The sequence below is a fragment of the Pongo abelii genome, chromosome 5 (genome assembly GCF_028885655.2).
Source record: "Pongo abelii isolate AG06213 chromosome 5, NHGRI_mPonAbe1-v2.0_pri, whole genome shotgun sequence".
Classification (NCBI taxonomy): domain Eukaryota; kingdom Metazoa; phylum Chordata; class Mammalia; order Primates; family Hominidae; genus Pongo; species Pongo abelii.
In genome coordinates, this window is record NC_071990.2 from 164,410,031 (window position 1) to 164,436,631 (window position 26,601).

Consider the following 26,601-nt stretch of genomic DNA (forward strand, 5'->3'; position numbering starts at 1 on the left):
CTTTATTTCTGCCTTCATTTTGTTATGTACCCAGTAGTCATTCAGGAGCAGGTTGTTCAGTGTCCATGTAGTTGAGCGGTTTTGAGTGAGTTTCTTAATCCTGAGTTCTAGTTTGATTGCACTGTGGTCTGAGAGACAGTTTGTTATAATTTCTGTTCTTTTACATTTGCTGAGGAGAGCTTTACTTCCAACTATGTGGTCAATTTTGGAATAGGTGTGGTGTGGTGCTGAAAAAAATGTATATTCTGTTGATTTGGGGTGGAGAGTTCTGTAGATGTGTCCGCTTGGTGCAGAGCTGAGTTCAATTCCTGGATATCCTTGTTAACTTTGTCTCGTTGATCTGTCTAATGTTGACAGTGGGGTGTTAAAGTCTCCCATTATTACTGTGTGGGAGTCTAAGTCTCTTTGTAGGTCACTGAGGACTTGCTTTATGAATCTGGGTGCTCCTGTATTGGGTGCATATATATTTAGGATAGTTAGCTCTTCTTGTTGAATCGATCCCTTTACCATTATGTAATGGCCTTCTTTGTCTCTTTTGATCTTTGTTGGTTTAAAGTCTGTTTTATCAGAGACTAGGATTGAAAACCAAACACCGCATGTTCTCACTCATAGATGGGAATTGAACAATGAGAACGCACGGACACAAGAAGGGGAACATCACACTCTGGGGACTGTTGTGGGGTGGGGGGAGGGGGGAGGGATAGCATTAGGAGATATACCTAATGCTAAATGGCGAGTTAATGGGTGCAGCACACCGGCATGGCACATGTATACATATGTAACTAACCTGCACATTGTGCACATGTACCCTAAAACTTAAAGTATAATAGTAAAAAAAAAAAAAAAAAAGAAAAGAAAAAAGAAAAATTGAAATTTGATTTTAAAAATTCTAAAGTTTTCCTAAAATATAGCACTAATATGTAATGGAGCAAACTTTCAAAGTCACATCCTATTTCATTAGAAATTTGTCTACAAATGGCCGGGTGCGGTGGCTCATGCCTGTAATCCTAGCACTTTGGGAGGCCTAGGTGGGTGGATCACGGAGTCAGGAGATCGAGACCATCCTGGCTAACACAGTGATATCCCATCTCTACTAAAAATACAAAAAAAAAAAAAAGAAGAAGAAAAAGAGAAAGAAATTTGTCTATAAACACAAGTTTTAAGAGTCCCCCTCTCCTCCTTTTTAATAAATATTAATGTATTTGTTCCTCCACTAAAAACACCAAGAAAATCAACAGCCAGGGTGATCTCATGGCTGGTGATGTGCTCAGGGCAAGCATCTATGTAACACATCCCTATTCTGCAACAGCTCACCCAACAGACAGAATGTTTACCTAAAACTCCCTGAGCTTGTGAAAACTTCAACAATCATTTCAACATTTAAGCTCATTCCCAATTAACCAGTCTTACCAAGCATCACTTCTATAAACATTTTAAAGAAAAACCAGTGAAGTGGCGAAATCAACTCTGTCCAAGCTTGCATGCAACTCTAGGAAGGGGTTAGCTTATCTCTCAACTAGTTCTTATATTACACCACTATATTTAACATCTGACTTTTGTTGCTGTTTATAATATTACCCTTTATTTTCCTTCAATTTTAGAACCTCAGTTTGTGGCCACCTACAGAATAAACTTTCAGCTTTACCAAATTTTCTCTTCTTATGAGAGATGCACAACACTTAATAGAGAGAACACTATCTTCCAAGCTGCAATATACTGTGGTGTTTTCATGTTAGACATAAATAGTGTCAGTGAAAATGCTGATCAAAGAAATGAAATTCTAATAGGATGAAGAAGCAGATTAAACAAATGACCTAGCTGTTCCAAAGACATCAAAATGCAAAATAATTCTTTTCTGGAGGTATTACTTAGCCAAATGTTGTAATTTCTTTAGAAATTTCAAGAAAGAATAGGAAGTGTTAATGTTAGTTTAATTATAGAAATAATGTCAAGTGCCAATGGCAGGGAAGAAATTGAATGCTGATTTGATCTACACACAGTGACATGGACATTTAGAAAATATATTATATGATAATTATATAATCCTGGCTAAATTCTTTGATAGGTTTCAGTTGCTCCTGTAAATGTTCTAAAATTAAATGCAGGAGGGTATACTGTGATATTTAAGAGTTTAACAAAGTTATCTCAAGAACATCTCACTCATGCTCTTGTCCTATCTGCAACCCTTGAATATATGGTGACTAATATATCTTAATGTATTTTTGTATATCAATATTTTTATTATGTTATTTCTTAAGACGACAACTCCAAATAACAAAGTGTTGAAAGAAAATATCAGAACCACCAATATTTTTCTTTCCTTGACATACTTGCAGATATATATTTTTATGTTTATAACAGAAGTTAATAAAGAAACATGCCCAGCTTATTATTTCTGGATTGATTGCAGAAACAGCTACTACCCTTTTTGATGATGTGGAAGTTTATGCATGTATTGAGGAGGCAACAGCTGTGATAAATTACTTCAAGAAAATAACACTTTCCACTGCCTTTCTCTTTTTCCCTTAAAACCTGTGTTATGGAGTGAAATGTACTTGGCCTTGTCTTCAGGAGGCAGAAGCAATCATTTGCGGAATAGGTAATGTGTGCTAACATTTAATGTTAATCTATTCCCAGGCATTATATTATTCACTTTGAATAGATGCTGACAAGTCTTGTTTTTGGAGGGAGGTGAGGCAGGGTATCGTTCTGTCACCCAGGCTGAAGTGCAGTGGTGCCATCATGGCTAACTGCAGCCTTGACCTCCCAGGCTCAAGTAATCCTCCCAACTCACCCTCAAGAGTAAGTAGGACAATAGGCATGTGCCACTACACAGGCCAATATTTTTTTTTTTTTTTTTTTTGGTAGAGACGGGAGTCTCACTATATTGCCCAGGCTGGTCTCATATGCCTGGGCTCAAAGGATCCTCCTGCCTCGGTCTCCCAAGTGCTGGAATTATAGGCATGAGCCACCACACCCATTTCACTTTTGCTTTTTTTTAATGTGCCATTGTTGCATCTGTTTCTACTGAAGAATAAAACAGATACCACTATCCTCTTTGTTTTCCATTTATTTTTTTTCTTTTTAACACTACCCATTTATTAAAGGCCACGTGGATTTGGGTAATTCATCACTGACAAGTAAGGTAGCTAAGAGCACGTTTAGGGATATATTATATACACTGGTTACCTTGTTTCAATAAATAAGCAGCTGGTAAGTCATCTCCCAGTTTTATCCCCAACTTCTACAAGAAAAATAGGTTGAAAATAGCAAATCTGGTTAGGAAAAATACACTGAGCCCAACTATTATGATTCCCTTGATTCTATTATTATGTTTATTTATTAGTATTATGAGTCTTTGCTAAAATGTTGACTTCTTATGGAAGGCCTCTCAACAGTGCTGTTTAAAAATCACACGTAATCAATCCCTTCACTTGGCACACCCTAACCTTTTTCCCTTCTTCCTTTTTCTCCACGGCTTTCATCATTATCAAACACAATTCATCATGAAAATCAAGATTTATTCATTTTGTTCACTACTCTATCCCCAATGTCTGGCACATACTAGCTGCTCAATAAATAAGAATGAATGTGTAGTATACCATATGGATGAAGTATGGAAGGTATTCATTCAACACTTATCATGCGCTCTCCTAAATTACTTAACATCAGTGACTGCCCCCACTCCACCAGCTCCTCATCCAGCCTCCACTGAATGAGGAAACAGCACCATGAATGAATAGCTCATGATAAAAATTTAGCGGTTGTCATCAATGTATCCCTTTATCCCTATCATCGAGCCTTTGGTTCTATCTCCAAAATATTTATTAGATTTCTCTACCTCTCTCCATCTGCATTGTCGTGACCATTATCTCTCTTTTGAATCAGAGCAATACTCTCAGAACAGGACTCCCAAAGGCAGTCAGAGGAATCCTTTGACACAAGAAAAAACTCATGTCACTTCCTACTTTAAAGGCCTCAATGGCCTTCTATTGTTCACAGGATAAAATCTACACTCCTTACTGCAGCCTACAGGGCTGCGCAGCCTGGCTCCTACTTGTCCTCCAGCCTCAACCCCTTGTTATGCTCCCGCTACGCTGCCCACTGAGCTCCCGCTACGCTGCCCACCGAGCTCCCGCTACGCTGTCCACCGTGCTCCCGCTATGCTGTGTCTGGAAGAAGCCAACCCCTTGCTGGATCTTAGATCTTGGTACTTGTTGTTCTCTTTGCCTGGGGCACTCTTGCCTCCTATGTTTCCACGGCTCATTCGCAGCCTTTGGAGAGTGTCTCAAATGCCAGCTGCACAGGTCTTCCTGTGGCCACCCTGGTTAAGCGGCGTCCCGAACCACTCTCTCATCACCTTGTTTACTGCTGCCGTGGTTCTTATCGCCACTTTGTTAACTCACTCTTTGTTAAATGTAAGCCCCGACAGGACAGGGACTTTGCCTCTGTATATTCACAAGGACTAATAAAATACCTGGAACATGGAAACTGCTCCATGTATAACAACTGAATCAACAAATAGAACATTCTCCCTCACTTGGGTGGCATCCCTCGTCTCACTAATTAGGATGCCTGGCACAGAAGAGACATGCTACAAATGTTGAAGTGAATGACAAAACTGAAATCTTTTATTGTATCCTGAGTGGCACCCAGAAAGATCTTTGTTCATTAATATTTGCATATAATAACTGGACTGAGAGAAAAATGAATTTATTTGATTGACATTTACTCAGCGTCTGTCCAGTGCTGGAAAGAGCATATGGCAATTTGGCTTGCAAGCACAGAACAGAGGATATCATTTCTAAAGTATTCGGTAATCCCATAAATATAGGACACACACATTTCACCAAGGCATTTGGCAAAGTCTCTCATTATATCTTGTTTTTAACATGCAGGAACGCAGATTGGATGGTAGCCCAGCTGATGGGTTTGGTACTAGAGAGTGGTTAGATGAAGAGAGCTTAAGCATGTTCAACAGCTCTTTCAATGCAGCAAATATTTCTTGAGCAGCTCCGGCCAGCCAAGCACTGGGCTTGAGGCTAGAGTAATAAAATAATTAAGTGTGGTCTCTTACCTAGAAGGGTGCATAAGTCTTCCGGTAAAACATTTCAGATCTCTGCCCTGTACCATTGACACTATTTTTAAATTAATATATTGGATGAATATATACAGAATATACTTCTATCAAAATCATATGAGAATCTTAGGGGAAAAAACAGAAGAAATAAATAAATCAGGATCCAAGAGATGACAGCTATCTAAAAGGCTGGAATGAATTCTTTAAATGAAATTTAATGTAGATATGAGGTCCTACCAATGAATCCAAAATACCAACTACATATTTACAAAATGGGGGCAATATGGAATATATCCACTCATAAACATTCCTTAGGGATTTTAATTTACAGTACTCTATAAAAATCTATTGTGATACAGTGATCATAGAAACTAGTTTCACCTTCTGGTGTATTTACAAGAAGTAATCAGCCTGTGCTCAGACCACACTTAGACTATTGTGTTTAAAGGCATGCATCACACTATAAGAAAAGTTCAGAGGAGGCGGTCAAGACGAAAACGAGGATCCCTGCTGCAACAGCCAATGGTGTTGCTAAAAGACTGACACTAATGAAGAATTTGTGGAATGTTAAGAAAGCTGGGCGGGGTGGGGGGGGGGTGACAGAGGAAGTCATTCTACGAAAAGGTACTTGCAGATGCATGTTTATAGCAGCACTGTTCGCAGTTGCAAAAATGTGGAACCAACCCAAATGCCCATCAATCAATGAGTGGATCAAGAAACTGTGGTGTGTATGTATGTGTGTGTGTGTGTGTGTATATATATACACACACACACACACACACATACACACACACTACTCAGCCATTAAAAGGAATGAATTAATGGCATTTGCAGCAACCTAGATGGGAATGGAGATGATTCTTCTAAGTGAAGTAACTGAGGAATGGAAAACCAAATATTGTATGTTCTCACTCATAAGTGGGAGCTAAGCTAGGAAGATGCAAAGGCCTAAGAATGACACAATGGACTCTGGGGACTCAACAGGAAAGGATGGGAAGGGGGTGAGGGATAAAAGACTACAAACTGGGTTCAGTGTATACTGCTTGGGTGATGGGTTCACCAAAATCTCACAAATCACTACTAAAGAACTTACTGATGTAGCCAAATACCACCTGTTCACCAAAAACCTATGGAAATAAAAAAATTAAAAAAAGAAAGTGTGGGTGAATGGTAGAGAAGGAGGGAGCTAACTGTCCATAAATATTCAAAGAGCAGGTATGCAGAAGAAATAGTAAACCTGTTTTACACGATCCTAGGGCATTGGACTAGGAAACTACATGAGGACAGATTTTGATTCACCATAAAAAGGCCTGACTATCAGCACTGTCCTGCAAAAGTGAAGCATCTCGTGAGGAAGTCAGCTCTGTATCAATGACAGGTCTCCCACGGCCACTGGGACATCCTCTGGACAAAGGCATCAGACTCAGGACTTAAACGCTGCATAGACAGCAGATTTCTAGACCCAATGTCCTTGGCATTTTATGATATAATGAAAAGGGATCTAAAAAATTAGGAAGGATACATTTTCATTCATTCAACCAATGCTTGCTATGGCTAGGCACTGTTTTAGGCACCATGGACACAGCAGCTAACCTAGGCAAAGTAAGCCCAGCATTTTGGGAGGCTGAGGTGGGCAGATCACGAGGTCAGGAGTTCAAGACCAGCCTGGCCAACATAGTGAAACCCCGTCTCCACTAAAAGTACAACAATTAGCTGGGCATGGTGGCAGGCACTACTTGGGAGGCTGAGGCAGGAGAATCGCTTGAACCTGGGAGGTGGAGGTTGCAGTGAGCCAAGGTTGCATCACTGCACTCCAGCCTAGGCAACAAAGCGAAACTCTGTCTCAAAAAAAAGTATGCTTGTGAAGCATACATTCTAGATGGTTTGGGACAAAATGAAATACAAGCATAAAACACTAATCTTTGGGTTTGAGAGGATACGTGCTGCTAGTTTGAGGCAAAGCTACACCTGAGGCATTCACACTTTAACTTTGTTTGTTTTATTAATTTTTAAATTTTATTTATTTTTTTGAGATGCAATCTCATTCTGCAGCCCAGGCTGGAGGGCAGTGGTGCAATCTCGGCTCACTGCAACCTCCACCTCCCAGGTTCAAGTCATTCTCCTGCCTCAGTCTCCTGAGTAACTGGTATTACAAATGTGCACCACCATGCCTGACTAATTTCTGTATTTTTAGTAGAGATGGGGTGGGGTGGTTTCACCATGTTGGCCAGGCTGGTCTCAAACTGCTGACCTTGGGTGATCCGCCAGCCTCAGCTACCCAAAGTGCTGGAATTACAGGCATGAGCCACCATGCCCAGCCCACACTCTACTTTTTATTTATGTATTTATTTTCATTTTCATTTATTTTTATTTATTTATTTTTATTTATTTATTTATTGACAGAGTTTTGCTCGTCACCCAGGCTGGAGTGCACTGGCACAATCTCGGCTCACCGCAACATCCACCTCCTGGGTTCAAGCAATTCTCCTGCCTCAGCCTCTTGAGTAGCTGGGATTACAGGTGCCTGCCACCACGCCCAGCTAATTTTTGTATTTTTAGTAGAGATGGGTTTTCACCATGTTGGCCAGGCTGGTCTCGAGCTCCTGACCTCAGGTGATCCACCTGCCTTGGCCTTCCAAAGTGCTGGGATTACAGGCGTGAGCCACCGCGCCTGGCCTCCACACTTTATTTTTAAGTTGGAAGTTATCATAGATAGAGCCATTTGTTACAATAACTGCACTAGACCTTTTGCCTTTATTCCCACTATATGTTCTCCTTTCCTCTCTAATCTGTGGCTTCCACTCCTCACCACTGCAAAACAATTTACAATTAATTGCTTATACTGCAATTATTAATAAAATATATTTTGCCATTTACTAAACTATTAGATATGAATGTTTTCTGTCTGAGTTTTCACACATTAAAACTTTCCACAGTAAAAATTATAAGGGTTCATTATTAGAATTCATAACTTATAGAGAAGTACAAAAACTAAAGGATGTATCTACTTCTGTTACTTTCACAGAATAATGTATGCATATGTACTAATACAGATTTAGACATATGTTATCCCAAATCTGGTAATACTTTTGTAGTTTTTCATTTTATTCTAATACTAAAATTATTAGAACACTAGTCTTTTTGGAATTGATTTTTAAAGTCCCCTAATTGGAATTGCAGCCATCTTTTTGGTCTGTCCTTAGATTGAAGAAGATCTAATAGCGCAATCATCATACGACACTTAATAAGCATCCTTGTTGGGCACCTGGTCCATAAGAACATTGAGAATAAATACTTTCCTGACATTCAGTCAGACTGATTGACGCACATCAAGTCAATGACACTAGGGAACTCTTTGTGGATGGAATGACTACATAATAACAGGAAAACTCTAGGAAGATACACTTAATGAATCCTTATTGATCTAAACACACCTAAAACTTGTTTGTAACTTTAACCTCTGTCACATTATAGAGGAAGACATTCCAAACTCAAACTTTTTATTTTTTTATACTTTAAGTTCTAGGGTACATGGGCACAATGTGCAGGTTTGTTACATATGCATACACGTGCCATGTGGGTGTGCTGCACCCATTAACTTGTCATTCACATTAGGTATATCTCCCAATGCTATCCCTCCCCCCTCCCCCCACCCCACGACAGGCCCCGGTGTGTGATGTTCCCCACCCTGTGTCCAAGTGTTCTCATTGTTTAATTCCCACCTATGAGTGAGAACATGCATTCCAAACTCAAACTTTTATTTTATATCTATATATCTATATATCTATATATATATCCTAGTAGAAGTTGAGCGAATATTTCCAAAGCTGTTCAGAACAAGGTAGAATTCAACATACTGGAAATGTGTGTGGCCTGAAAATTGTAGCCAGCTACTCCAGAAACCTATAGTTGTGGTGTTTTGGAATTTGGTGACTTGGCCATTGTTATTCAATTAAGGAAAACATTCTCATACTTATTTTTATATCAGTCTTTCCTACTCAGGTCCTTCAAAGAGAGCATGGTTAAACCTATTCTCTCCCCTTCATAGTTGCTTAATTTTATTTTTTCCAACCCAGGAAGTCCTAACTTGTACAAGTGTATCCTCATAAAATACTAATGCCTTGGTCATGTTATCTGCTCTGAAGTTATTTTAAGCCTTTCCCTTTGCTAGGATGCTTACCACAACTGAGTATTTCAAGTATGGAAGTACCATGATGTGAAGCAAAGATGGAAAAGTAATTTCATTTCTGTTTGCAAGCAAATGATGTCTCCTACTTCACTGGTATTTTAGGTAAAGGCATTAGGATGAACTACTGGCTTCAGAGAAGAAGACTTAATGACACTAAGTTGTGTGATCTGGTGAACACACTTTGAATCAGTTTTCTCCAAATGCATTTCCCTATGTTTGCCAACATTAAGCTCCCTATTATATCATAGTTTCTAGAACAGTGCTGCCCAATAGAAGGACAAGTGAAGCCACCAATGTGGGCCACATGTATAATTTTAAATTTTCTGGTGGCCATGATACAAAAAGTAAAAATATGCAGATATAATTTTAATATTTTATGTAGATGCAAAATATTATGATTTCAACAAATAATCAATATAGGAAGTATTAATAAGATATTGGTCATTCTTTTTTTGTACCAAGTTTTTGAAATTGGGTGTATATTTTGTAACTACAGCACAACTCAGTTGGGACTGTCCATATGTGGCTAATGGCTACTATATTGGCAGACAATTCTAGAACCAAGCTGATAGCCGTAAACTGATGGCAAGTGTGGAAAGAGCACAGTTTGCACTCTCAGACTACTAGATTACCAAGACTCTCTACTCTTGAAACATCAAATATGAATTCACCTACTAAAAATGTCACTATAATTATAGATTTAGGTTAGCTTTTCTTTTACAATGATGGGGAAAAAATAACTGATTTCCCACCAGCCTTTCAGGTGCAACAACCATTACCATAATAAAGCAAATTTAAATTTAATTTGAACGTGCCTTATTAAAGGTAACGTGGGTGATTCCAGGACAGCTGATTTGTTTTACTAGTAACAGAAACGCCCTTTGCCACTTATATGAAGCTGGAACAATATTAATCAAATGACTTATTATCTGAGAGAACAAAGTACAGAAATATTTACATAACAGAGAACCATAGGTGGAATATCCACGTTAAACTAATGTTAAGAACGACAAAGGGAAGATACGCCAGCACAATACATCTTACTTCTTTTCCAATAATACACCTGGGACACTGCAAACACCTAACTTCTAGAATCTGTCAGGAAGAGTAACGTACATGTATTTAATTCTCTGCTGCACATGTTGAATGCCTACATTGCGAAAATATATTTGAATGCTTTTTTTAGAAATAACTATATTTCTTTGTTAGGTTACTTAATTTTTAGCATATACCCACCAAATCCCGTGTCAATTGTTAAAAATGGATCTATTCAAGCCTACAGTAAAAATTTATGGTTTTCCAGGAAATTACAGGAAAGTTGTTGTAAAAGGTATTAAAATTCTTGCCAATAAATCCCATGTTTAAAAATATTCTACTAAATGTAAATGTTGAAAGTAGTATTAATAACAGCTATGCTCAAAGAAAAGTTTAAGGGCAAACATAAAACAATTTACTTGGAAAGCCATATTACAAGATTCAAAGATTTGCTAGATTCTTTGAACAGGTTTTGATGGGAGATGATCTTGTGATCTGTAGATAAGAGACTGAATATCAAGTGATCAGAAACCAAAGCAGAGATAAGGCTACTGAAAATAGCCTATTTCCTGTGCTGGTCTGGACCTAGGCTTTGGGGTATAGGCAGGCCTGAGATCAGAGGTCCGACGCAGCAAAAGGAATGAAGGAAAAAGATGAAGAGACAAAAACATGCTGAGACTGTCATTATTTCTACAAATGTCAAAATAAAATTTAAAATGAAATCGAGTTTTTAATTACAAAAATTCTTCTGAGAATTGTTTATTTTCCCCTCCAGACATAAGTAAACTTAAGGCAAGGAATTATATTTACCTTCTGATATGCTTCTCATAGTATTTGCCACTTTTTATCAGCAATATTAAAAATGATTATGTGATGGATAGCTTTCAGTCTATACGCCCTAAAGCATGTGTTTGCATGTGTATCCATGTGTTTGCACATGTGTGCATGTGTGTGTGCATGAGTGTGTGCGTGTGTGTGTGCATGAGTGTATGTGTGTGTGTGTTTGCACGTGTGTGCATGTAAGTGTACGTGTGCACGCATCAAGAGACACAAGCACAGGGCTGCGTGTGCAATGTGGCTAGCTGTGTCACGCCTCTGGAAGTACAAAACACCACTATTTATTTATTTATTTATTTTGAGACGGAGTCTCGCTTTGTCGCCAGGCTGGAGTGCAGTGGCGCAATCTCAGCTCACTGCAACCTCCACCTCCTGGGCTCAAGCGATTCTCCTGCCTCGGCCTCCCAAGTAGCTGGGATTACAGGTGCACACCACCATGACCAGCTAATATTTGTATTTTTAGTAGAGACAGGGTTTCACCACGTTGGACAGGATGGTCTCGATCTCCTCACCTCGTGATCCACCCGCCTTGGCCTCCCAAAGTGCTGGGATTACAGGCATGAGCCACTGCACCTGGCCTAACACCACTCTTTTTTTTTTTTTTTTTTTTTTGAGACGGAGTTTTACTCTTGTTTCCCAGGCTGGAGTGCAATGGCGCGATCTCAGCTCACTGCAACCTCCGCCTCTCAGGTGCAAATGATTCTCCTGCCTCAGCCTCCCGAGTAGCTGGGATTACAGGCATGCACCACCACACCCTACTTTTTTAATTTATTTATTTGTGTATTTTTAGTAGAGACGGGGTTTCTCCATGTTGGTCAGGCTCATCTCAAACTGCCAACCTCAGGTGATCCACCCGCCTCAGCCTCCCAAAGTGCTGGGATTACAGGCGTGAGCCACCATGCCCAGCCCACTCTTTTTGAGGTTAGGGTTCACAACTGTGTACATGTAAAATTTTTAGTCTCAAGATTTCTATAAAGTGGCAAACAGTCACGCTGCAGACTCATAAACTGGGTAAATTCATACAAAAGTTTAGTAAATCTTCTCAATCCCATTTGGATAGGCCGTCTTTCTTAAGCGAAACAAAGGGGCAGAAATAAACAATGGGTAGCGATCACTGTGGAAAAGAAAACAGGCAGCACAGAATAAGGAAAGGACGAGCACAGGGAAGCCCAATGGGCCACAGTGATGTGCAAGCTTGGTCTTGCCCGGTTCAATCTCATGAACAAGGGAAGATCAGCAAACGTGATACCCCAGCCACAAGAGTAACACTGATAATGATAATTACGATTCTAACCTCATCATTCATGTGGAGGTGCACGCCAGGTGCTTTCAAATTTTTAACTACCCACAAGAAGCCTGAACACCTAGAGTTCTCCTCATCGTGTACATAAGCAAAGGGAAGGTAGAGAGAGTCTTTAATTGGCCCTAGAATATACAGCAATAAATGGAGGAGTTGAGGAGTAAGGCCAACAGGTTCTAAAATCGTGCCTGTGGTGCCTGGCTGTAAAACTCTGACTCTTGCCTAAGCTGAAATCTAGCCTGGGACCTGAAGTGCAGCAGCTCTGAGTGAAGCTGGATGGTTACTCTACTTCCAGTATTGTGCTCAATGAAGAGGTCAGTTTTTGAGCAAATACACTTGACTCTTTGAGGGAGTTAAGAAAAATGAAAATGAAATAAAGCCAGAATATACACCAGAGAAAATTTTGGTGTCTGTTTTCCTAAAACCACACTTAAAAGTACAATCTATCTTCTTAATACTTTTACAATGCTGATCTAAGGTATTTCATCATTGCCCACCAACTTCTATCCTCGTAGGTACCAGGAAATTATAGTCTCTCAGGTTTCAAATAAAGCAGGTATAGGCCAGCTGTTCTTGCTCACAGTGATACTACAGGCAATCAGAAAATAAATTCGCTGATGAACGTTACCTCCTAGAACTTCCACACGTGTGACTTACACACTGATGCACAAGTTTCCATTGGCATTTTTGACAGCATCTGTACTCCTTCTCTTATATCAACAGAATATGTCCAGAACTACTGGCTTTATAAGGGTCAAGTTATGCAGTTGCTACGCAGGGTCATTTTGCCAGTCCTTTCGTTCGAAACCATCTTTGGTGACTCCCTTCATTGAGAACAAAATGCAAAGTCTTCAGGTGTTCACAGTCCTTTACGATTCCCTTTTTCCACCTATTTCTTGCTATACTTTCCCCTTTCAGTATACACTCTTTTCTCATCCTTCTCCTCTCTGCTGCTGCCTCCGCAACTCCACAAACACCAGCCACAAAGAACTTGTTTCTAGGACATGCTTCATATTCTCCTGCATAATTGCATGTTCTCTGGGATAACCTTTCCCCTACAGCATCTCTAACTATTCAGGAAGCTAACCCTGTGGAAGGTCCATTCAAATTATACCCCTCTTACAAATCCTGCTCTATCTCCCGCTGTTGTTTGGTAACACTAGGATCTTTTACTCTTTGTCAGCCTCGTCCTGTTTCCTGGCTTCTGTAACCGTTTTTCTCACTAGAGTGCAGAGTCCTAGAGTGCAGGATCCTAAAGCTCAGGGTCCTAGAGCACAGGGCGAACATGGTTATCCACAGTGAGATCTTCTTCCCCTAGTACCTACCACAGTCTCCCATATAGGAAACATTCACATGTATTTGTTTAATTTTACGAACAACTGTAGAGCTTACTCCGAGAAAAGAGGTTTAATACTGACCTGCAATTGGATATTCCCTTTCTGGCCTAGTATATAACCTCCCTGATTCAGGCTGCGGCTCAGAGTTCTTCAAAGAGTAAGTACAGTTATCACTGTTGAAAGTGACTCTGGCTGTAAACATCAAAGACGCGATTTCTAATGTTGTTGTGACTGAAACTCCGCTTAAACACTAGGGAGAACAACACGTCCACAGAAGTCACATGTCTGTTCATTAAACGCACAGGAAGACTTTGAACTAAACCCTTCACAAAACATCTAACACAGAGCTTCCAATGGTGAGGAGCCTCTCTCTCCTGCACAGCCAGTGAACAATCTAGGCTTGGAGAGAGAGAGAGAAGAGTAAGAGCATTCTAATAAGCAGGTGTGTGTGACCTCCTGAGTAACCAACCGTGAAACCAAGAGATAAGTACAGTCACGGGTCACCGAGCAACGAGGACACATTTTAAGAATTGTGTTGTTAGGGGATTTTGTTTTGGGAACATCACGGAGGGGACTTACATAAACCCAGATGGTGCAGCTGACTCCACACCTAGGCTCTATGGGGCAGCTTGCTACTCTTGACTACAAACCGGCACAACATGTTTACTGAATGCCTTAGGCAACTGTAACACAACAGGCAGCATTTGTATATATAAACACAAAAAAGTAAAGTAAAAACACAGTATAAAAGGTAAAAAATGGGACACTCGTCTAGGAAACATGGAGTTTGCAGGACTGGAAGTCAGGGAGCGAGTGGCGAGTGAATGGGAAGGCCTAGGACATGACTGTCCACTACCACAGACTTCATCAATGCTGCACACTCAGACTACGCTAAATTTAGGGAAAAAACATTTTCTTTCCTCTGTGATAAATTAACTTTAGCTTACTATAACTTTTTTTACTTTATAAACTTTTTAACTTTTTGACTCTTTTAATAATACTGGTTTAACACACAAATGTACTGCACAGCTACACAAAAGTATTCCTTCTTCATATCCTTATCCTATAAGCTGTTTTCCGCCTTTTAAAAACAAAAACAAAAACAAAAAAAAACCTTTAAAACTTTTTTCTTTTTTTTTTGAAACGGAGTCGTGCTCTGTTGCCCGGGCTGGAGTGCAGTGATGTGATCGTGCTCAGTTCCTCGGGCTGGAGTGCAGTGGTGTGATCTTGGCTCACTGAAACCTCCATATCCCAGGTTCACGCGATTCTCCTGCCTCAGTCTCCTGAGTAGCAGTGATTACAGGCACATGCCAACATGGCCAGCTAATTTTCTTATATTTTTAGTAGAGATGGGGTTTCACCATGTTGGCCAGGCTGGTCTTGAACTCCGTATCTCAGGTGATCTGCCCACCTAAGCCTCCTAAACTGCTGGGATAACAGGCTTTAGCCACCATGCCTGGCCTATTTTTAAAACATTTTTGTTAAAAAGTAAGACATAAACACACAGTAGCCTGGGCTTACAGAGGGTCAGGATCATCAATATCACTGTCTCCCACCTCCACTCACATCTGGTCCCACTGGAGGGTCTTCAGGGACAATAACACACATGGAGCTGTCATGTCCTGTGATCACAATGCCTTCTTTTGGACACCTGCTGAAGGACCTGCCTGAGGTTGTTTTACAGTTATCTGTTTTGTTTTTTGTTTTTGTTTTCAAAAATAATTAGTAGGAGCCAGGCGCGGTGGCTCACGCCTGTAATCTCAGCACTTTGGGAGGTCGAGGCGGGCAGATCACGAGGTCAAGAGATCGAGACCATCCTGGCCAATGTGGTGAAACCCCGCTAAAAATACAAAAATGCACTGGGTGTGGTGGCCCATGCCTGTAATCCCAGCTACTTGGGAGGCTGAGGCAGAAGAATCGCTTGAACCGGGGAGGTGGAGGTTGCAGTGGGCCGAGATTGTGCCACTGCACTCCAACCTGGGTGAGAGAGCAAGACTCTGTCTCAAAAAAAAAAAAGTATAATTTCTATAAAATAACTATAAATATATAAACCAGTAATATGGTCATTTTTCCAATCGTGTACTATACATAATTGTATGTGCTGGACTTTTACACAACTGGCATCGTAGTAGCCTCGTTGATCCCAGGGTCACCACACACACGAGGAATGCATTGCACTAGGATGTTACCATGGCTAAGACATCACTAGGCAATAGGAGCTGTTCAGCTCCGTAACAATCTTATGGGACCACCCTTGCAGATGTGGTCTGTCACTAACTGAAATGTTATGGGGCACATGGCTGTATATTTTCTTTTACTGTATTTGAATGACACAGACAATTACTGACCATCAAAAATAGGGAGGAGAGGAAGAAGATGACATGGAAGTAAGTAGAAACTATTTCTGAAGGAGAAAAAATTACATGGGAAAAAGCCTCCTTCTTTGTGCCATGGATTTGCCAGTTGACATGACTGAAAAGCAGTCATCCAAACAATGACCAGGAGGACCGAGTGCTGCTGGTGAAACCCACCAGAGACCAGTGGACAGGGACTGCTGCTGTGTTAGCGAGGGGAAAAACAGCCTAGGACACTGCCCACCCCATCTTCAAGGGCTTCCCTGACTCTAGCAAATCATAAAAACCAAAACCCATAAATGATGAGGCCACCAAGTCATAAAGAAGTTAAATCCAATCATTACCCTTTTGTTAGATAGTATGGAAGGAGACAGTGCATTTTAACTGATGTTCTTTTTTTTAAGAGAGTCTTGCTCTGTCACCCAGCCTGGAGTGCGGTGGCACGATCTCGCCTCACTGCACCCTCTGCCTCCCGGGTTCAAGTGATTCTCCTGCCTCAGCCTCCTGAGTAGCTGGCACTACAGGCGTGCACACCACGCCCAGCTAATTTTTTTTTTTTTTTTTGGTATTTTTAGTAAAGACGGGGTTTTGCCATGTTGGCCAGCTTGTCCCAAACTCCTGACCTCAAGTGATCTGCCCGCCTCAGCTTCTCAAAGTGCTGGGATTACAGGCATGAGCCACTGCACCTGGCCTAAACTGATTTTCATTCTATTAGAATTAATGTTCTCACATAAAGAATTAAGTAGTCAGCTATATGGCAAAGTGAAGCTTTCAGAAATAACCCATTCCCTATTGATCTAGCCAGCTTCAGATTTATAATAGCAAACAGGATACCAAATTATAACGAGACCACAAATTCTTATCTGCAGAATCCTCATGCCCATGGAGAGGTAAACTTAAGTCTCTTCAAAATCAGTAAATACTATTAGCTAATTATTCTGAAACTAGTTCCTGATACATTTTAAGGTTCCTCTTAAAGTTAACTCACTTTCTAAGATTCCACTACTATTGGTGGGGAAAAAAAAAGCAGATTTTTTTGTTAACGTATAATGTTTCCATTAAGTAGAAATTCAAGGGCAGGCAGATGCTATCTCTTAAGAGTTGTGCATTTTGTATTAAAATTAACTAGCATGGTATTTGGCATCTCACTGGGATGCAAAAGGGAACATTATTTGCTGCTGTGCGCTATTAGTGCCAGAAACATTTTTCATAAAATGAAGAGTGCAGCTCCACCAATCTATTAGTCCTAAGCCATTTTAGATCACACCATTGATTCACGAAATTTTTTTTTTTTTCAAATGACGGCTGATGACAGAGCACTATCTTAAAAGTCAAAGAACTATAAATTAAACATCAATCCAGTTACCATGTTCTGTCAAAACAAGAAATACATTCTTGCGTTTGTGTCCTTTATATGGGCCAACATAAGCTTTTCCAATTATTTCTGGAAATATTCAGATTTACTAGCACACATAAAATCCTCAGACTGAAATTATTATAACATTTATTTCGAACTGAAAAAACACCAAAGGAGTAACCTGGGGGGCGTGGTGTCTCATGGTGGACTCCTATTTGCGTTTGCCCCTTTTCTTCTTTGGGTCTTACCTTCCAGCATGCTTAAACTTCTAGTTATAGAAACCCATGGCAACACTCACTGCCTGGAATAACTATGTTTACTCAGATAATGAAAAGTGCTGTGATAACCTTATCTCTTGGGACAATTAGGTTATGTCCAAAAAGCCAGGCTCCTTAAAGATCCTTTTCAACGATCTCCATGCTCGATACAGGGCACTGACTTTACTATAAAAATATTTAAAACACTGTGGCTTTTCATACTTTCACAACTTTTTATTTTACGTTCAGCTGCTACTCAAAAAACTAACTTTGTGCAGTATTCCAACCAATACATCATCGCATAAATACATCTTTTACACAAGGAAGTGCACTTGAAGAAATTCCAGTTGAAGGCATACAAGAACCTCCAAGGTCACCCAGGAAACCTATTTTGACGAGTTATGTATATGTCAAAACACATGAGTCTACATCTTCATAAAACTGTGTGACCGAGAGTGCATCAGGATTAAGCTACATAAACAAACAAAACCAGCAAAAATGACAACAGAAATATTAACAATATTGGAATCAAAAGTAACTATTTGTGACATCTAATATTGATCAGTTATCTATAAAAGCCTTCATATTAAAAACAATGAAAGAAAAATATATGAACCAAATATACTATGTAAAATGGATAAATGAAAGCAGAGAAAAGAAAGCAAACAAGAATAAATATCTACTCCAAAATCCAACTCTAAAATGAGATGCATAGGCTCTTTAAATCACAAAATCTTTGTGGCTTACTAATGGAAGGATCCTTAGAGATCATCTTGTCCAATCTACCTTCCAACGTGGAAATTTATTATCCATCATACCTAATACCAAACTGACGCAGTCCAGCGGAAATACTCCTGGCATGAGGGTATGCACTGATTCCATTGTTGGACAGCTCTATTTGTTACAGCCCAACTTTTGACTGATGTGTAAGACTTGAAGACATTAAGACCCAGAAATGACTCTATGATTATACTATGATTATAATGACTGTATGATTATACCTCATTATAATGACTACAGCCTCCATAAATATATGCTACTCAAAGTGTAAAAAGTCACATCACCAGAAGACAAACAATGTGATCTCCTAACCCAAGGATAATTTATCTGCTATATGCACAAAACCCAGTCTCATGATATTTGAGTCTGGGTCCTCTCTGAGAAACAGACATCAAGATCTGATGACAAGTGCAAGAAATTTATTGGGTGAGACACCTGTGAAGGAAGCAGGGATGGATTCTTTGGGGAGCTGCGATTGTTTTGTGTCTTATGTGTGGTGGAGGTAAAAGAAGTTATGCCTATGTGAAAACACATAGAACTGTGCACCAAAAAAGTTAATTTAACTATATGTAAATTTTTAAAATTAGAAAATATATATTTAAAAATTTGGAGGGAGGTGTAGGAAGCTGAGAGAAGCATCAGACTGGGATACAGATTCAACTCTGTGAAGGAGGCAGTGGTGGCAGGCAAGGAAGGAAAGAAGGGATGTAGGGAAGGAGGGAGAGAGGAAGAGAGGGAGGGGGGAAAGGAAAGAAGATTTTAAATATTTGATAACACATGATGTTCCAAAAGGTGAAGAAAAACAAGCCGTCTCACAGATTGCTGGAGGCAGTCTACAATGGTAAGGCTACCAAGAAGGACAAGTTGGACAGCTCTATCAAAATTAGAAAGGCACAAGCCCTCTGATGCAGCAATTCTACTTTTAGGTATTTATATGACAGAAATATTTAGACATATGTAAGATGATGTGTCTATAAAACTACTAATTGCAAGATTGCTTATAACAGCAAAAGCTGAAAAAAATTCAGCTCAATGTCAATAATAGGGGACAAATTAAGTTAAATACCTTGTGTTCCATTCATTTAAGGGAATACCATACATTCTTGAAAAATATTGATGCTCATATGTACTGATGTAGAGATATTTCCACTGAATGAAACACTGCAGAAATATGCTATCATTTATCATTTGTATTAAAAAGATATATATGGTTGTCTATGCATAAAGTATGTCTAAAAAAGAAGAAAGCAATGATAACATCAAATGCCTCTTAATATAAAGGAACTGGCTGTTTGGGCAAGAGAAGTTGGTGGGAAATGTCTCACTGTACATCCTAGTGGAAAATTTTGAAGTTTGAATCATGTAAATATATTACCTGTTTTGAAAGGTAAGATGAAAAAGATCATCCTGAATATTAGGTGAAGAATACGGTTCATCAGGGAATAAGTGTCAAGGCAGGAAGACCTCTTCAGGAATGGTGGTAGCAAAACAGGGGGGTCTCCGTGGGGCTGACAGACCCTGCATACCTGCTGAAGATGCAGCCAACAGTTGATACTGTAACTGGATATAATGGATCGGGGGAAGGGAACTCAGACTGGACTGACTTTTGGCTTGAGTATCTGGATAAACAATGTTGGCATCTGTTGAGATGGGTATGACTGAGTTACAAACAGCTTAGCAGGTGTAAGAAGACAAAAACAAGAATTCTGTTTGGGACACATTAACATAGAGACGTTTGTGAGCCTTCTGAGTCAAGAGAGTAACAGTACATCAAAGTCTATAAACATGCCTACTGAGATCAACAGTGCTTTTAATTTGCGGTTCTTCAGCTGCAGTGAGACCCGGCAAGCTTCTTAGGAGTCCTGGTCATTGTGATGTGACTATCTGTTCATCATGTTTGCTCATTTGCCTATTGGGCATTTTGTTCCTTATTATTTGTAAGTGCTGTTAGCATATTCAAGAAAATTGGCCCTTTTATCATTTACATTAAATGGTTTTCTTCAGTTCATCAATTTTACTTTTACATTGTTTACATCATTTTCCCTAGGGGAACTCTTAATTTTAACGTGGTCATATTTACTAGTTTTTCTATGGCCTGTGGCATATATTCTTTACATAATCATGAAAAACAAAGACAAATCTCATTACTAATTATTAATGTGATTGTAAATTCTATAACATAAAAAATACATTTTATATAATTTCAGAAGTTTTGTAGTACTTACGCAAGTTTTGAGGGCATGCATTTGTCACTTTTGTAGTTAACCCACTGGAATATCTTTAATAAAGTAATAGGATTTTTCTTTTTTCCTTAGAAAAATTGGATATTTAGGGATATTCTTCAATTCAAAGCTCATGATCAACTAAGGATTCTTTAGAGGAATGGTACGTATTATTTTTTACTTACAGCATTAAAACTCAGCTAGAGATAACAATTGTGTTTGCATAGCTTATTTTTAAAACATGTGGGCACAGTGACCTTGTTCAATTATTTTTGAAAGCACCAAAGTAGTATGAGACACACTGCTATTTTTTAAATGCTACTCAGCACAACTAATGACTTATAAAATAGGTAATTATTTCCTTTGAGGTCAGAAGTAGACTTACATGTTACAGCAGAAAGCCAAAATAAATGTGATTGGTTTTTCTCAAAATAGTAAATTAGCACTTGACTCCCACCTGCACACTGGTATTTATCTTCGTCTCCAGAACTGGTAACTCAATTTGATGCAGTAGCAGGGTACTGGGATGCCACACGTGGTTTAACTCACCAAGGAGACAGCTGCTTTGTACTGACACCCACTACACTTGTGTTTACCCCAACAACTGTTCACATTAATCTGAGTTAACTACCCTTTGGAGCAACCTGTTCAATCTCAGTTAGTCGCCTACTGGAGTGCACAGACACAGGTGATTGAGATTTGAGGGAACCACAGTCACACTGACAGAAATGGAATCTCACCCACTGCATCTTCAGTCTGGCTGGAGAACCTGAAGGAGCTAAAGCCTTGCTAGAAAATCCTAAGAACCATAATCTTCTATCACATATGCAAAGCCTGTTTTACTTCAAATGATTGTCAGTAGCTATTAAGTTGCATTCACACAAATCGCTAACAAATTAATATCTGACATTAAGAGGGGTTTATTTCAGTCTTTTGTTTTTCTTAAATTATAAAATGAATTGTTTTATTTTTGAAAAGTGCATACATTTTAAAAATGAAAGTGACTCCCCTCCCCACCCAACCCCTTCCTAATTCCACTCTCCAGGGGAAAGTGCTGTTAATATTTTGGTGTACAACTTTGCAGGCTCTTAAAGCTGCATTACTACTCATACATATGTATATGTACGTATGTATGAATATGTATGACTGATATATATGTTGCACATATCAATCTAGCCTGCTGCTTAAGCAAAAATGGTATCATACAAAAAGTTCTACAATTCCATTTGTACTCAATAATGCACAAAACTCCTTCCATTAAAGGAACTACAGTTCTACCACATTTTTTTCTTTTGGTGTCATGGTGTACCACACCACATGCATATCATAATTTATGTAAACATTCTCCCTTGAGGGGACATTCCAGTTGTCTCTGTTTTTCAAAATTAACAATAATGCATCTGTGAATATGTACCACCATACACTTGCCCATGTATTTGTGAGAGAGTGAATATGAGAAGTGAAGTTTCTGGGTCAGAGAACATGGCCAGTTGCATTTCTGATAGGTATTATCAAATGCCTTTTCAAATGGTAGTTGTTTTACTTGACATTTCTACCAACAAGAAAGACTATTTTATAAGGCTGCATATTCAAAAGTTATTTTAAAAGCCTCCTTACATATAAGACACTATATGGAGCATGTCACAAGATAAACACATCAGTACTCTCATATAAAAGTAGATTTTGGCTGGGCATGGTGGCTCACACCTGTAATCCCAGCACATTGGGAGGCCGAGGCGGGTGGATCACCTGAGGTCAGGAGTTCAAGACCGGCCTGACCAACATGGTGAAATCCCATCTCTACTAAAAACACAAAAATTAGCCGGGCGTGGTAGTGCATACCTGAAATCACAGCTACTTGGGAGGCTGAGGCAGGAGAATCGTTTGAATCTAGGAGGCAGAGGTTGTAGTGAGCCAAGATCGTACCATTGCACTCCAGCCTGGGCAATAGAGTGAGACTCTAGTCTCAAAAAAAAAAAAGTAAAAAGAAAAAAAAAGTAGATTTTAAGGAAAAAAACACATAATCACCTACTAAGAAGGTCTAGAAAGTGTGATTAATTCTTTAAAATCTAATAAGATACGAACTCTACTTCCTTGACCACCCAGTGTCTAAAGGGTTATTCCTGGGGTCAGCTTTGCAGAAAGTGCTTCCTTATGGAGTGGTTGTTAGTTGACTTTGCCAGACAGCCTCTGCGTTTTCATTCTCTAACACAGGCTGGCAAGACTTTGTAATAGAGATAGAAACACCAATTCTAGTTTGTTCCTTGAGAAGGAAGGCCAAGTGACTGGTTTTCTGAGGCTGTGTGTATCTCCCAGGCACACGCCTGTCCCCAGGAGAGCCTGCACCCGTGGCAGGACACATCTGTGGTGGGGCTTTTTACGCTCCCTGTCATCACTTTTTATGATTTTCTCATTAATTCCTTTTATTTACTGAGGAAATGAATGCACATAAAACTGGAAAAATGAACAAAGAATTATATAAAGTCTACACAAGGACGTCCTGGAAAAAAGCTTCACTAACATAATAGATTTAAGTTCTTACAATCGGCGGTTCCCAGGCCTTTGAATTTCATGGACCAGAATTTTTTTTTAAGTGAAGAATTCAACATAGAAAAAACTATTATTTGTTCTTTAAAAACATTTTTGAAAACCTCAGTCAAACAAATAACCTAACAAAACTGTTTTATAAAATAATGCCTGGCTGGGTATGAGGACTCACGCCTCTAATCCCAACACTTTGGGAGGCCAAGGTGGGAGGATCACTTGAGGCCAGGAGTTCCAGACCAGCCTGAGCAACGAAGTGAGACCCACATCTCTACTTTTAAAAAATAATAAAATTAGATGAAAATAACGGGTATTTTAACACCAAAAAGAAGAGTTTTGCCTAGACAACCTCCCAGACATAAGCACAGACACTATATCCACCATTTCCTTTTTTTTTTTTTTTTTTTTTGGCGGAGGGTTAAACACTCACTAATATTTAGGAATTAGTCCTCTGCAATTGTTCTCTTGTCCTGATAAAATCCAGATTTTACAAAGTTTAAACACCACAAAAATCACAGGGCTGTTTATAGAATGAAGAATTCCTGTTACTTTCAGCTGAATATTCCCAATAATTCTTCGACTTTCTTTCTTTGTCTTATTAAACCAATGAGAATCTCCAGGCATGCATGTTTTAGGTCAAATTCAGGAAACACCCCTGCACCTGATCCTATTTGGAATTTCCATTTTTACTCATATATGTCCCACGACAATAAAATTATTGAAAAGCAAGTGCCACCAGTGTGGATGCATGGTCTCCACAAATCCACTCTTCACTGAGGAGCTTTCCCCACATCCACTAAGGTGTGGGTTGCCTTCAGCTGCAGCGCCCTACATCACAAGATCAGCAGAGCTCAGGCTGAACAGCATTCCTCCTTTCCTCCTCTCTACTCACACTTCCTCAGAGGCTATCCAGCATGATAATGAAGAACACAGGTGGTGGGGCCAGACAGCCACTGACTACCTTGTCACTCTGGACGGTTGAGCGTCCTCTCTGAGTATCACTTCCTCCTCCATAAATGAGAATACCACTCACTGCATAGGGCTGCTTGTGTGAGAACAGTGCGAGCAGACCCACATGGTGTTGGAAAAGGCCCCGACGCATAGCAAGGGACAAATAGTGCTGGTGATTGACACTAGCCCCTGCCAGGCTCTTGGGCGTTAGGAATCCATAGTCAAGCAATGAAAGGGTCCTGCCCTCATGGAGTTTACACTCTAGCAGGAAAGACAAATATTTAATAATCATGCAAACTGAAATTACAACTCTGATAGGTGATACTAAGAAGGGGGTAAAGGTGTTCCTGAAGCCTGGGGTCTGGGTCTGTCTGTGGAGGTCCAGGATGAAGCCACCACTCCTGAAACTTGAAAGATGAGTAGGAGTTAACAAGTTGGCACAGGGAGAAAGAAGCGGGGGTCCAGGAAGAAGGAGCTCACCCTTCCTTCCTTCCTCTTCCTTTTTCCCAAATTGTAAATGTCACCTATTCTAAATAAGGCAGTGTCTTAAAGAACAACCTAATAATCTATGTATTGGTATAAACCTTAAACAAAGTTCAAATTTACTCCAATGCACAAAAATTGAGTTAATCTCTATGAAACAATCAAGGATGCCATTATATTCTGGAATTCTTCCGCTGGCCCTCCTCCAAAGCGACATATGAAAAGCTGAAGCAGCATACATTTAGCTTGTTTCACAGAAGAATACTTATCTTCTAAGTGTACCAAGTAAAACATTAGAAAGGGATTCAGTACAGAATATTAAAACTGTATTTTTCAACTGCCTGCACTGAGGAAAGATAGAAAATCTATCCCACAAAAAAGTATGAGTTTGGACCAGTTTGTTTAAATTTAACAAAACAAAGTTCATCACGGCTGACGAATCGATCTTTGTTTTGAGTCCCTACTTTTATGCAAAACCGCACTTCGCCCGACAGCATGAGCTACTTGTGAAATAAACACTTCAAGCCTCAAATTTCAAAGGAGTTATAAGTATGTTGGGGGCAGCAATGCTGGAATAACTTTCCCAACCCCTGGTCACTATCAACTTGGAGAAAAATGATTTCCAATTTGCCTTCTACTTTGTGCCCTTGTGGCGTCTCAGATTTCACAGTCCCTGAACGATGTGCTGTCTGTGCACTCACAGACACCCCACTCTGGCCATCTCCACTTTGCTACAGATCACAGTCTCTTTGCTTCCAGTAACTTTTCTCTATGTTCCAGGGTCACAACCCCTCCTCATTATCCCCAATTTCCTTGGGGTAAATTTCTAAGAAGTGTCTTTATACCTTAAATCCTTGTTTCTTTTTAAAGCAAGAAAATACTGGCATGAGGTCAGATGCAAATCACTTTGCATCCTCAAAGCAACTAAATATTGTCCCATTCTAGAGACGGGATGTCCTTGCCATAGTGACAGTGACAGCGTACTCTGTCATGGCTCCCTGCAGAGTCCTTGGGAGCGATGTGACAGGTTTTCATAAAGAGGGAAGAGAAAAGGACTTAAAACACTACCTGCAAGAGCCTCTACACCCTTACTACATTCTGGGTTATTGCCTCATGAGGAAAAAGAAATTCAATCATTCGTGGGGGTGAAAAGTGTGCTTTTTCTTTTCAAAGTCTACCCTTTCGTGAAATATTTAAGCAAACATTTATTTACTTCTAAACCACCAGGAAAAGAAAGAAAAACAACCAACATTTAACTTCACAGAAGAAATAAACATTTCACTGTTATATCTTTAAATTTGTTTTGATATACATAAGATCATGAATACAGTCATCTATATTTTCTTAGTCAGCAACAAAAAATAACACTCACTAATAGATCAGAAAATGGAGATGACAACAATTAATTCCAAAATCCAGGAATTTTTTTCCATAGTTTCCTGTAATCCCTTTAAGACTCTAAACAAAGATATTCTACCTTTTTTAAGAAAACAAAACGAATTTCATGCTTATTTGATACTTCTAATAAAAGATTTTAATATTAGACCAAGCCAAAAAAGAAGCTGGTCTATATTCATTAAGAAAAATGCAACCATAATCACATTTCGTGAATGGACAACTTTCATGTATCCACACTCTCAATGCCTACAAAGTTTAAATGGAAAGATGGATGGTTCAGGAAAAGCGTTGAGAGCAGCATCCAGACCTCAGCACTGCCCTCACACTGAGCCCGTCACAAGGATGGCACGAGGGGCCGGGTGCAGTGGCTCATGCCTGTAATCCCAGCACTTTGGGAGGCCAAGGAGGGTAGATCACTTGAGGCCAGAAGTTCGAGGCCACCCTGGCCAACATGGCGAAACCTGGTCTCTACTAAAA

At 39.6% G+C, this 26,601-nt stretch overlaps 1 protein-coding gene across 1 annotated transcript in view; it reads right to left on the bottom strand.

The window, feature by feature from the left end:
- Positions 1-26,601, bottom strand: part of PRKN (parkin RBR E3 ubiquitin protein ligase) — a 1,392,587-nt gene that overhangs the window by 1,128,018 nt on the left and 237,968 nt on the right.